The sequence below is a fragment of the Bidens hawaiensis genome, unplaced genomic scaffold (genome assembly GCF_021521415.1).
Source record: "Bidens hawaiensis isolate Kalapana, Puna unplaced genomic scaffold, B.hawaiensis_p1.1 tig00053090_1, whole genome shotgun sequence".
Classification (NCBI taxonomy): domain Eukaryota; kingdom Viridiplantae; phylum Streptophyta; class Magnoliopsida; order Asterales; family Asteraceae; genus Bidens; species Bidens hawaiensis.
Window position 1 is genome coordinate 1 of NW_027499555.1, and position 14,670 is coordinate 14,670.

Below are 14,670 nucleotides of genomic sequence, written 5' to 3' on the forward strand. Positions count from 1 at the left end.
ATCGAGCTCAGGCTCGGGCTAAACAAACACTGAACCGGATCTATAGATCGATCAATCGATCTATTTCAATTAACATATAACAGTATAACACCAATGCATTTATAGTTATAACGTATAATAATAATAATCACTCTAATGAAACCAAGTTATTATTATTATGAATCGATCATAATAAGGTCACATTGTTTACAATAATCAGAAACAATTAATTAATTAATTTCATCATCGATTATTTATAATATACGTATGATTTATGTTGACGTAATGAAGACAAGAGTAAGTAAAATTGATATTATCATATTACCTGTCCGTTAGGGTTTGGATGTCGATAACCATGGCGATGACGGACGGACGGCAAATCCGGTAACGGTCCGTTGATCGGAGATGATTTACGGACAACCGTAGAAGATATTGAAAGTCAAATTCACGTTGACAGTTAATTGAAATGGTGCAATTTTAAGTAATTTTCTTAATTTGTTTTCATTTAAGTTTGTTTATGTTTGTTTGTGTTCACTTAACTTTGTTCAATTATTTTCGTTTAGATTTTAAACAAACGAACACAAATGTCCATTTTCAAATAAACGAACATGAACATAAATATTTGTTAAATTAAGTATCCGTGTTCTTTTAAAGTTAAATGAACGAATACGATCATGCCCTTGTTCGTGTTCATTTGATTCGGTTAAATGCTTTCATTATTAACATTGATGAATATATTGGTCTCGATATCTAGCTCTGCCAGTTTTATTTGTGTTTGTGAACACATTAACTTCTTTAATGAACGAACACGAACATAAAATCTCGTTCGGTAAGTGTTCGTGAACACATTATTTTCTTTACGAACAAACATGAACAAGGCCTTGTTCGTGTTCGTTCGGTTCGTTTACAGCCCTAGTTGCAACGGTTGATTAATTTGGGGCAATTAAGTACTAGCGACCCGTTATCGCTATATAAAATACTTAGTTAACGCATGTAGTTAAGCATTAAATACACAACGTTAACTAGCGCCAAACCTTTAACTTATAATTTCCTTATAGAGCTTTCCCATGTACAAATACTTACTCTCACGTGAAAGCCGGGTAGGGTCGTTTTCAAGAATTGTTAAACTATTTTGGACCAAAGACGAAAAATATTTTAGACCTTAAGATTTTAGTATTTATAATATAAGAAAAAGAAAAGGCTAGATGACATTGTAATGGTACCGACACACCTATAAACATGTTGTTTTACCATATAAAGTTGTTGTTTTATCATTATAAAAAAGACTGTGTTGTTTTATCAAAAAAGTGTTAAAATAGTTTAAAAATTTTTTCTCTCAGCATCACACGTTACCACGAGATTGTTGCTTAGGCTTCTTATAAATATTTCCCTATGTAAACCTACATGCGCGCACACACACACATACATACATGGAAGATAAGTAACAACGCTTTTGCTTTTTTAAGAAGTTTAAGAAAAATTATAGATAAATTTATCACTAATTAAAGGTTATAATAAAGTTATAAAAGATGTTAGGTAAACTTATGGGAACCATCAAACTATTTTGTGAAAAGTAATGAAGTTAAAAAATAAAATACAGGGGTTACAGATGCACTAACTTTTCAGTTATTTCTTATCAACAACAAAAAAATGCATTCACTGTGTGCTGGAAGGGAACACGTCGACCTGCAGAAGTTTACGCCTGTAAGTCAAAATCGTTGCATGCGTCAACAGAGAATACGTGAAGTTTGGGAAAAGTCAACCTTGACGATTGCAGGGCTCATACGTACACTCAAGTTAAAATCCTGAAAACAAGAAAAATAATGAAAACAAATGTTATTTTCTCCGGTGCAGTGAAAATTTGAGAAACTTCTCGCACATAGGCCATCGTATTCAAAAGATTACACAAAGACGACATTACAAGTGTTGATTCGATTTCTTTGTCAGATTTTGCCAAAATCTTAACAAGTTGTAAAATGACAAAAATGCCCCTGACCACAGTACAAAAAGCAAGTCTTTTGACTTCTACAGACAATTTGTTTTTGAATTCTAAGGGCGTTTTCATCATATGGAAGCTTTTGGCGACTAAACAACCAAATTTTTGCTCGGGTGCCATGTAAAGTTTGTTTGATGTGGAGTATATACTTTCCAAGACGCCCCCTTACGGTAAAGCTTTAGTATATACTTTCCAACTTTAAAACATGAAAACATAAATGAAAGAAAACGAAAAACTCACTCTAAACGGGTCCCCCCTTAAAGATTGCACAAACATGGAGGATCGGAAACTTTTTCCCTGCATACCCGCAACCAAACAAACATAAAAAGTGATGCTAAAAAAATGGCAAAACATGACAGTTATTCATAATTTGGTACTTTCACCTAAAATATGGTTAGACCTTAAACTATTTTCTTGATTCAATAAGTCATCAAAGTTCATTTTGACTTCAAAAATATATAAACTTAAATTATTCTGTGAGTGATTAAAATCTTAAATCCTCAAACTTTGTTTTTATTTAATAATAAAATCCCTAAAGTTTATTTCTTATTTAAATTAGTAAATTGTAAAAAAAAAAATTAAAAATAGAGATTAACTTAGACATCGCTAAAACTGGTAATGAAATGCAAGTTGATTTCTATTTTATGCAAAATTTATACTTTTGTGACTTAATTAATAAATCATAAAAATAGTTTGAAAATAGTTCACATCAGCAACTTACCTCTAATGATATATCTCTGAGCCGTCTTCCTGTTTGAGCGCAGCAGATCCGTACCACATGTTCATCACAACTTCCACTGACAATATAATCTCTCCCGTTCATGTAATACGAGCGCGTATAATTCTGAGAGCTTCCGGTTGGAGATATTCCAAAATCAAGGTGAAGCCTTCCATCAACAGCCAGCAGTTGTTTTACCTATACAACAAAAAATAATAATAATGTTTATAAGTCTTTGTATGCTTCAAACAAAAAGTAACTGTGAAAATGCGAAATTTACCTCGTTGTCAACAGCTGAAACAAGAAGATAATGATCATCAGGAGAGAAACAAACCATCACATTTCCTCGACCACTAGAAGCGGTGTAACACGGGTGAATCGGTTTTTGTCTCAAATCCCACATTTTGACATCATGGTCAAACGATGATGTGGCAAACATAGACGGTGAATGGTTTGCAAACTTGACAACATTAATGTGTTCATGTGCATGTTGGTGAACTCCTGCAGGCGTTTACCAGTGCTGATGTCATACAAAGCAACGTCTTTTGAATAACCACTAACGAGAAACAGTTCATCTAATGAGTTAACATGAACAGAAGTCAACTGGTTAAACTCGTCAAAGGTAACAGAAGCACCATTTGTTGATGGAATATGCTGAATATCATATAGCTTCAGCAAACCGTTTATCTGACCCTGCGATAAGCTGCGAAAAAAGGGATAATTGTTAGATTTTATAACTTAAAAGTTTGCATCATTTTAAACAGATTACATATACATATAATTTCCAAAACTTTCTATAAAAAAAGGACCTTTCGTTAACTTTTATAAAGTTGAACAATTTTATCATGCAAGAAAAGGACTTTTTCATTGAAATAAAATCCAAATACTTATCATTAAGTTAAAACGGGACTAATGTGAAAATCATAAAAAAAAAAAAAAAAAGACTTAAGATTTTTTTCCACAACTGCCCTGAAATATTGAAGCATAATATGTCAAATACATACCTTAGTTGGATACCTTTTAAGCCAACATAATCCAAGAACTCTATTTCTAGGTCCATGCGACGGAATATACCGTACGACATTTTCACTTTCATGATTAATAACAACAACTTCACCATCCAAAGTTCCAATAACCATTAAACTTGAATTAGAAGGATGATACTCAAACTGTCGCGGACGAAAGTTTCCACCAGCATTATCTGGTATACATGCGGGTTATTGAAAGTGGATGCAAAGAAGGCAATATTGCACACCCGACTTTATTTGTTCTTTTGTATGGTAAATCTACAAAGTTGTCTGAATAGATAATTGCAGCTTGATCTTTGTTAGCTTTACTGATTGCTGATTATCCAAAACCTTTAGATTAGGAAATGAAGCTATTAAATACTCTCTATAATGTTTTTCATTGCATATTGGTGAAGAATGATAAAAGAAATGTCTTTTTGGTGATTTATGTGAGGTAGATCTTAATATGGATGAATTGGACCATGATTCTGCTGCATCTTCTGATCCCCAAGGAAAAATCTGATAACATGATAAAATTTATGTTACTATTGCAAAAAATATAATAATAAATATAATAACTTTATCGCTACTAAAATGATTTATGTTACTATCGCTACTAAAAGTTGTTAAAGGCAACAAACATTCGTTGCCTTTAACAAAAAAACTAAGGCGAGAAACTTAATATTGTTTCCATTTTGAATAGCCAACTTTCTCCTTTTTTCTATTTGAGTAGGTGAATGTTGCAGAAAATGGTCATTTCCACATCCATGTCCCAAAATGGTTATAAACTTATAATAACTTTTTGAAATGGGCTATTTTAGTAATTTGATCAAATAATGACCGGTTTTCGGTTATGAAGTTACATGGCATTTTTCTGATGATGTGACTATAACTAAATCACCAAATTAGCCAACTTCAAGAAAGCAAAATGATCAAATGAGCCCATTTATTAAAAAAAAACATAATTACCAAATGAGTCAATAGTTTAATGAGGTGGCTTGCTGCTTGCCACATCATCTTTTTTACCAAGCTATACCGGTTATATGTCCACTAAAACAATCAAACTGGCTCACTTCAAGTGCACTCGCGTGGTCGGGACATTATTGATTATAATTTATAACTACCAACATGAACCACACCACCCTAATTAGTAAGTGCAGATTGCAGTGATACTCTATCACATTAGTCTTTATGCAATGAGCCGTAATTAAAAAGAAAGAATCATCATGAATCTTCAGACAAAATAATACTTACCTCATTTGAAAGATCAAGCAACCCGTTCCAGTAACTAGATTCATAAGTGAAAGCTTCCAACATATTGATGCCAGGATGTGTATTTGAAAAGTCAACTTCACTATCTGTAGACTCGCCGGATTCACTTACCGATTCATAAATTGAATTATAATTGCCAACTGGAAACACATTAAGAAAAAAATCTTTGTGTTCTTTGGGAGTTACATTAAATAAACAAAAACTAGTGTCCTCATCTGATGTTGCCCGAAAAGATACAGGGCATGCCTTGGAGTCAATACAACAAAAACAGCTTTGAAAACGGAGTTCGATTAGATTTGGAAGTTTTGCAAGTGAGGCACTTGTAGTCCACAAATTGGATATTTTTGTCTCGCATAAAGATAGACACTTTAGATTTGGCATACATGTAAAGCAATCTTTACCAAAAGTGTTTAGTGATGGACTGAAATCAAGATTAAGAGTGTGCATTCGCATGAACGTCCCAATCATATTCACTTTTCGGAAATGGGAATACTTTAAGTTCAAAACTTGGCATGACAAGCCTCCTTGTGAGAGCCCCCTAACAAAAGTAAGTCATACAAAGCTCGTTAATTCAAAAAAAAATCAAAGTTGGCAATGATGATGATAATGATACCATAGTTATCAAAGGCGCATAGGCCTCGCCTGGGGCCTAGGCGTGAGGCGCAAAATAAGTGTGGGCCTAAGACAAAAAAAGTGCACTTAAGTAAAAAAATATAAATATATTATGTATTATAAAGATAATACCATTCTTCATATATAATAAACAAAGGCTATCAGTACCAAAAGCTCTAAAAGAGTCGAGATTCAAATGTAATTCCAAAACTTGAATAACAAAATGTTTAAAGTAAAGTACCAAAATGTTCAAAACATAAAAACCAAAAGGTCAAAAAGTATAACTAGTAAACGTTCAAATGACTATTGTTCTTGATCCGTCATCAATGCCATTAGAGGTGTTGTCACCTTCAAGAAGCAAGGGCCTAGGAACTAGAAGCACAGATATTGGGCCTGGCCTGGAAAATGGGCCTAGGCGCAAGAAGCGAGGGCTTTTAATAACGATGAATGATACATATGAAAAAATAGGAAATATATGTAGGATAACGTAGTGTAGGCGTAGGTCACCTAAACATTCAACTATTTCCATTAAAACTTTCTTATAGTGCCCAAGTAAGCATCATTTTACACTTATATCAATTTCAGCCAAAAACATGCAGAATTATATAAATGTCCTTGAACTTCTTGTTAGGACAAGTGACAACACTTTAAACCTATAATATTCAACATTTTTAAAGGCATTTTGTGAATAAGTCATAAGCAAGTCCTGAATTCTAACTGTTTTTCTGTTGATGCTAATAATAAGGGCAAACCGCACAAACTAAAAACGAACTACTCAATTTTTTTCCCGATGCTAGCAACAAACTATTTAGTGGAAAAAAAATAGAAACCAACTAATCATATCTTACTGATCTAGCAAACTTTAGCTGATTTTACCATAACTGATTGATCTGGCGCTAGTTGAGCCATGCCCGCTGCCACCACATCCCGTGCCACGTATGAAAAATGAATAAGCTTTATGTGAAAAGAGTTTATGTAAAATAAACTTATTTGATTGCTGAAATTGGTAACGCAGCGTAAGTTGGTTTCTATTTTGCACCTAATTTAAACCACGTTGCTAAGATTGAGAAAAAAAATGTTTTTTTTAATCAAAAGAAAATAAAAATGTATGTAAAAATTAAGCAAGTGTAAGACGTACAATAAGAAGTCCCTGCCGAGTTTTCTGTCTTGGAGATCCACCACCTGGAGTTTTTGGTCTACTGCATGCAATAGCGATAAAACAGAATCGCCTTCTAACGAACATGTTGACTTTTGAAGTATGTCAACTGAGTCTATTTCTGAAATATCAATCTGGACAAGCACATTGCAAAGCGGATGGATATCGTTGGTTTTTAAGTCATCCAGACATATCACAAAGCTAGACTCTTCATTATTTGATTTCTTAACCTCAGCCTACATCATAAAAATGCCAAATGGTTGGTATCCTACTTAATTTCCATCAATATATTTAAACCGAGACAGCGAAGCAAACCTTATTGAAAGCTGATAAAATTGATTCATTAGGTAAAGTACTGCAATCGTTGCAGGAATCAATATACCTACAAACAAGAATCAACATGTGAGTAAGTGAATGTTAGGATTAGAGTTGCACACTGAAACCGCTTAACCAAACCGAACCTATGGCCCGAACCAAAACCAAACCGGTTTGGAACCGAAGGAATCGGTTTGTAATTCTCTCCACTCAAACCGGTTCCAAACCGGTTAACCGAACCAAAAACAGGCAAAATCGTGCCAAGAAACCCAGGACTGTAAACGAATCGAACCGAACGAAGTTTCGACCATGTTCGTTCGTTTAGCGTTAACTTGTTCACGAACGGTTCATGAACGCTAACCGAATGGAAAATCTTGTCCGTGTTCGTTCATTAAAGGATTGAACTTGTTCACAAACACAAATGAACGAACGCAACCTCTGTTCATGTTCTTTTATTTAACTAAGCGAACGAATGAGCACGTTCGTGTTTGTTAATTTATTAAACGAACAAAGATACCGCCGAACACTTCATGGACTAACAAACGTAAATAAACACATTACCGAACTACTAACACAAATGAACGAACGCAACCTCTGTTCATGTTCATGTTCGTTCATTTAACTAAGCGAACGAATGAACACGTTCATGTTTGTTCATTTATTAAATGAACGAACATCCTGCTGAACGGTTCACAAACTGTTCACGTAACGTTTCATCTTATTATTTACCGCGGAACAAATAAACTCTAAACCAAATATATTAATGATTACAGCTAACAATAATAACACCAATGCGTTTGTGATTAAACGTCTAATGAAATCGAGCTATATTAATCGATCAGAATTAGGTGAAATGCAAGCTATATTAATATTAATCGATTACCTGCCCTTAAGAGTTGGGATGTCAATTATCATATTATGGTGATGGCGGTTATGACGTCACCGGACGACGAGACGTGACTTTGTTACGGCGGTAACGGAATGAATTGAAATCCTTCACTTTGATCATTTTATTATTATTAATATTATTATTATTATTATTATTATTATTATTATCATCATCATCGTAACATTTTAGTATTTTACGCAACTTAATAGAAAGTTATATAAACGCGTAGATTATTAGTTATATAACCTTTTTATTAGAAAGTTATGATATCGTATAATAATTGAGCCAGGGGTCTCACTAGAAGCAACCTCTCTATTCTACGGGGTAGAGGTAGTCATTGCCTTGCTATTGATGGGATTTATTGAGTACGATGATACATTGATAATAATATGGTATAATAATATTATTAGTTCACTTAAAGATGACATATGGACCGAAACATCACAACTATGTTAATCGATTCTATAAGTGGTTCTATTGACTCATTGATTCTACTTATAACTTATTTATTTACGATTATTGAAGATGGAGGTATTTTGGATCCGAAAGACATATGAAAACGAAGATAGTTAGTATGGAAGAAAAGTGTGCAACAAACGAAGCATGAAGATATGATAAAGCGGTACGAATGTCAAAACCAAGTATAACCTAACCGATTAAAATGGACAAACCATGCCCCGCATTGACTTAGCATATGACAAGTCTCTAAATAGTAGTCTAAGTGTGGCGGCTAACATACGTCGACGACATTAAATGCGTTTTGCTTCAACGTTTGAAGTGTGACGACATGAATTATTATTATTATTAGTGTTTATACATTAAGCACTTAATGAGTATGTGTTTTAGGTGTAAAACAGTAGCTCAGAGGTCAATTGTGATCAATAAGCGAAAATCTAATGATCCAACGTCTGTTTTAAAATGGTAAGTACATGAACTTTTTTTATTAGTTTTGTACTTTTGTTTAAAGTAAATACAAAAGTTTTCTTTGGATTGATTAGAAATGTAGAAGAGTGTCCCCATTTATATAAACTCAAAAGAATAAAATGTGCAAAGTTAAAAAGAAAGATTTTGGAATTTGGAGGATGGGTGCTTGGTGTTGGATCAGGAACCCAACGCCGGCCCAATAAAATTATTTTTTTCCTGATGGGGAGATGGGCCCGATGAGTGGGTTTGGCTAGAAGACAAAGGGGGTTGAGTTCTCGGTAAGCTTAGTTAAAGGCTTGATAAATAAAAATAAAAATAAAAATAAAAATTTTGGTAACAATTACGTTTTGAAGTGGAGTGCATAGGTGTCCGCGAAGTGTAGCATCCAACCATGGATGGCAGAGATTGATAGAATCTCTACTCGATGGGTGTTGGAATAAAGGAATATTATGGTCTTGGATAATGTTTGTGCCTTGTGTGAGGGGGAGGGGGGGGCGACAAACCAATTAACCACATGTTGCGGTGTGATAGCGGTTGTTCGGGAGCACGCCAATCTTTGGTGTAAAGTTTCCCCTATTTTTGTTTTTCGGTTCCACAAAACCATCGGGCTTAGAGATTTAGAAAAAGAAGTGTTTCATGAGATTATTATTATTATTATTATTATTATTATTATTATTATTGTTATTATTATTATTATTATTATTATTATTATTATTTGTTGGAGAATTTGGAAAACGCGAAATAAGAAGGTGTTTGAGGGTAAAGAGGTCAAAGCGGAAAAGATAATTGGGGATATAAAGGCGATCGGTTTTCTTTGGTTCAAGAACAAGCCAAAGTATAGATCGATAGATTAATCGAATTGGTGTAATTTTGCTTTCATGTAATATGTTTTGTGTTCTTCATGGCTTCTCTTTAGGTTGTGAAGGTTGCTTCTTGTTGGTGTTCTTAGTATTTGGTTGACGATGTTTATTTATAAAAGTTTATTTATAGTTCGAAAAGAAACACATTTAGTAATTTATAGTTCAAAAATAATAATATTTTCTTTCATGGATGAAAAAATAAAAGCCACACTAGAGGATTTAGGTAGGGTGTCTACTGTCTACTATAAATTTTCTTACAAGTTGTAATTTATATTTGGTCTTTATTCTTTAGGTTTACTTAATTCCTTACTAGTGTCTATTTTTAAATTATACACTTCTGCCGTTAAAAAATTATAAATAGTGGCATATAAACGTGGTATAATAAAAAAAAAGGTGTTTAATTTATGGTCCTTATCATTATTACTAGATATTAATAATGATATTGACTTTGATTCATTATATTTATTATTTTGTCTCATTGCCTAGATGTACTTTAAATAATATTTAATAAATAATCAAACATTTATTGCTTTATAAAAACGTTTTATTATCAACCATTATAAAATAATTATTGCAATATATTTCGTTACATCAAGCGCCTTTACGATCTACATCTACTTTTAATTCCATAGTATCGTCGTATCACTCTCGCTAGAGGTGCAAACAAGTCTAAATTAAATGAAATTTTATTGATAAGACTTGACATGAACCAAGCCCAAGTCTTAAATGAAAATTACTGAGATGGTCATCTTTGATCAAATTCTTTATAAATTTAGGCATTAAAATATTTCTCAACAAATATAGACATATCACGTACCCAATGGACAATGTCGAAGCTTGGGTTAAACCATAGGGATGACCGAAGTCACGAACTCAAAAAATTTCAGGTCGACGATTCAGTTCAGGTTGGGTCGCATCAAACAATATAAAATCTAAATATCTATTTTTTCTTTATTCATTCAAAGGATTCATCTGAAAAAAAAAATAATAAAATAAAAAAACTAGATAGTTTTTAACATACAAAGACCTGAAATATTTATGGGTGAGTATCTGGAAAAAGAATTACAAAACAGTCGACGACTTTAAGATCTTTAAATTAATCAATTATGGATTCCAAATCAAATGTTTCAAACAATTTCTTTTTATATGTAAATCATCAAGCAATTTGCGAGATACTTATATGGCATCTTATTGCGAAGGTGATTCTCGAATATTTTCATTGCTAAAAATTTTCTCTATTGTTGCAGTAGAAAGTGGAAGTATTAAAATTAGCTAAATCACTCTATCAACCAAATAGCAAGTCACTCGTTTCAAGTTTCCACATGACTTTTAGCATAGATAAGAGATGATACACCATTTACTTTGATATTCTTTGTCATTTTAAATTTAAAAATTATCCAATTGATATTGTAAAAGAATCCTCTCCAATTCTATAAAATCTTCAAGATAATACACTTATCAACAAGAAGACAAATGTTATCAACATCACTCTCATTTGAAACAAAACTATAACTAAGAGATAACAACTTCATCGCGTATACTGGTAGTATCCATCTGGTTAGGCTATAATGATGTTCAGTTGGGTAGGCTGTACTCGCAATTGACCATCGTCGCTTAGCTGTAATGATGCCTAACTGACTAAACAACAACGGTGTGTGACCACCATCGTCTAGGCTGTAATGATGCCCAACTGGTTAGTCTCTAGGGCTATATGTAATGGGGCGATAAGTGGCGGTTTTTTGGGCTTTTTTAGACGCCAACACCCCCCCCCCCTCCCCGACAATTTTTGGGCATTAAGTGGAAGGGGGGGTATCTTTGTCGCCGATGTATGTTTGAAAATAATAAAAAAAATTAAAAAGGGGGCAACAAAGGGCTTAAATACCACTACATCTATGAAATAAAAATCGTCCATCTGCTAACGTGGCGCCACGTATCGAAAATCCCTTAGCTTCCACTACACATAGTTTTTTTAACGGTGTTTAACCCCTACCGCATCATTTACTCTAAAAATAAAAATAGTTCTAGCTATTAAAATTAGGGGTGAGCAATAACGGAATTGTCAACCGAACCGAAAAACAAAGAAATAGAATCAAAAAAACCAAAAACCGAATTAACCGAAATTGACTGAACCACACTGAACTCTTCATTTTTTTTCTTATTTTCAAGCATTTTTTTTCTCTATTTCATGTATTATATGTATTAATTGTTTAAAACTATCATTTTCATGTATTTATATCTCTATTTCATGTACTAATATTTTAATTTCATATATTTATCACTTTCTTTCATATAGTTAAGCAATAATTTCATGTACCTTTAACCAAAATTTTAGCTCAATTTTGATATGAGTTATTAACTGAAATTAACCGAATCGATAGCCGATCTGTTCAGTTCAATTAACGCTAATAACCGAATCAAAATGAAACCAACCAAACCGTATACGTCCATAATTACAATAACAAGTAACAAGTATGTTTCATTATAGGGACAATTCCCAAAATAGTCTCCTAGAAGAGAGAGATTCCATAAATAGTCCAAAAGATTTTGCATTCCCAAAATAGTCCTTCGAAATCTATCTCCCACGTGAAATTGGGATTCGTGACGTGAGATTTGCTTGTCGTATCACAGAGTGACACGTGTCAATTTAAAGATAAAGTTTCAGAGAAATCTGTCTCGGTCGATAGTTTTGTAGTCAAAATAGTTTTCTGAAAAACCATTGTTTTGGAATGAAAGTTGTCCGTCACGTAAGGTTTTAAAGTCATCGGTTTCCGTGGTATTTTGAAATTCGTCGTGTCCGACGCATTTCGCTTGAATTCGTCTTTTTTTTTTTGCATAAAAAGACGTGTTGTCAGAAAAGATAGATTTTGTTACAAAGTATGTATATTCGATAGATTTTTGATGAAATTAATCGGTTTTTGCCTAAAAAGAATAGATGTTAGAAAAAGATAAATTTTGATATGAAACTCATGTTTTTTTGCGTTGAAATTAGAGTTGTCAGATCCGATGAGTTTTTATACGAAACTCATCTTTTTCGATGGTTTTAATATGCAAGTTATCCTTTTCGTGTGAATTGAGTCTTGTTGAATGGCTTCATCATGTTTAATGTTTTTTTCAATATCATCATTGGTTTTTTCTTGTGGTTTAGTATCACCCTCGGAAGGCTCCACCAAAGGGTCATCCATGGGGATATGCTTTCTTGTCGGCTTTAATATGTAACAATCACCTGATGGTCCAACAATCGGTTTCAACAAAAAAGGATGTGAGGTTTTTGGGGGTTTGATGAAGATGAATAGTTGGAAAGAGAAGTGAAATAAGAACAAGGTGGGTGGGGGTTTGTTTTAAAAAGACGTGTTGTCAGAAAAGATAGATTTTGTTACAAAGTATGTATATTCGATAGATTTTTGATGAAATTGACGGTGTTTAACCACCTACCGAAAAATAAAAATAGTTCTAGCTATTACAATTATGGGTGAGCAATAAGTGAATCGTTAACCTAAACCGAACCCAAACCCGACGAAACCGAAAACCGAATTAACAAAAACCGAAAACCAAATTAACCGACATTTCGGTTAATGTTAATAAATAACTAGTATGTTTCATTATTACCTCTTGGAATTCCATCCTATTTCCTTATTATCACCATAATTCCCATATGTAGCGTCATATAATATAACCTCTCTCTCCTGCATCTTCCCTATAATCTATACATACTATTAAAGCAAGGAACAATTTTCACATGGCATCATTCTAGGGTGTCCACATAGGATGCCACCTCATTGCCATGTCACCCATTACCTTTCTTAATCATGCCAACTAATCAACTAACCTATATTTAAACCATAACATTTCTTAATTATTTACCCTAATCAACTTTTTCTCTCTTTCTATAGTTTAGCCGGATCTCCTTTCTCCTCTTCATATATTCCGACGAATATGGATGTAGGTTTGTATTAATTTTCCGATAAGTATATATTTTATAATAAACTTCCGATCTTGATCTATCAATTTCCGGCAACATTAATTTTTTTCCGGTTATTGTTTCCTCTAACCTTTTTATCTTTATTCTCATTGTTAACTGATTTTATTAAAATCAGTTTAGGTTGTAAATCATAAACGGCGATGAAGGTTATATGTGGACGTATTAATTTTTTCCGGTAAGATTTTCCATTGAGTTTTTCCGGCTATGTGTTATACCTTTAACAATGGTTTCTTTTAATTATTTCAGGTTATCTACCCGATTTATTTGCTCAAGTTTTCTTTTTAGTTTGTTAATCAAAACCTTATATTCCATTTTTTCGTCTTTCCGGTAAGTAATTCCGGTAAGTTTTTCCGGCTAGGTTTTCCGGATGTTTGTTTTACTTATAGAAATAGTTGCATAATATCAACATTAATATTCTACTTTATAATTGCAGGTGAGTGTCACGGCTTATACAATCTATTTTCCGGTGACACCTTTCATTTTCCTGTTTCCGGTAACATCTTTTATTTTTTCCGATTATTAGTTATAATTAAAATAATCCATAATATCAATATTAATATTCGTTTTTATTATTTCAGGTAATTGCCCGACTCATATAATCTAATTTCACGGATTGATCATGAGCTTATAATATGTATAGATTTTAATTTTAATATAGATGTATATTTCATTTTTGAATATTCATGTATATTCATTTTAAATTTTGTTACATAAAAGAAAATATTATTATATATTGTAGATCCGAGATTAGTTGATATGTATTTTTTTTTCCGGCGTGTGTTAATCTATTTTCCCAAAATTTATTATTAGTTTGACTTTCCTTATTTTTTAAATAGCGTAATTAACATGAATATTGTAATTTATATACTTTACTTATCTCATTAACACATTTTTAAATACTTTGACTTTCCTTAATTTATAAACAAACAGATTTTTAATTTAATTTGAATTATTTCTAAATAA

At 32.7% G+C, this 14,670-nt stretch overlaps 1 pseudogene; it reads right to left on the reverse strand.

The window, feature by feature from the left end:
• Positions 1-1,742: 1,742 nt before the first annotated feature.
• On the reverse strand, positions 1,743-7,970 carry LOC143599927 (protein DWD HYPERSENSITIVE TO UV-B 1-like; annotated as a pseudogene).
• Positions 7,971-14,670: the final 6,700 nt, after the last annotated feature.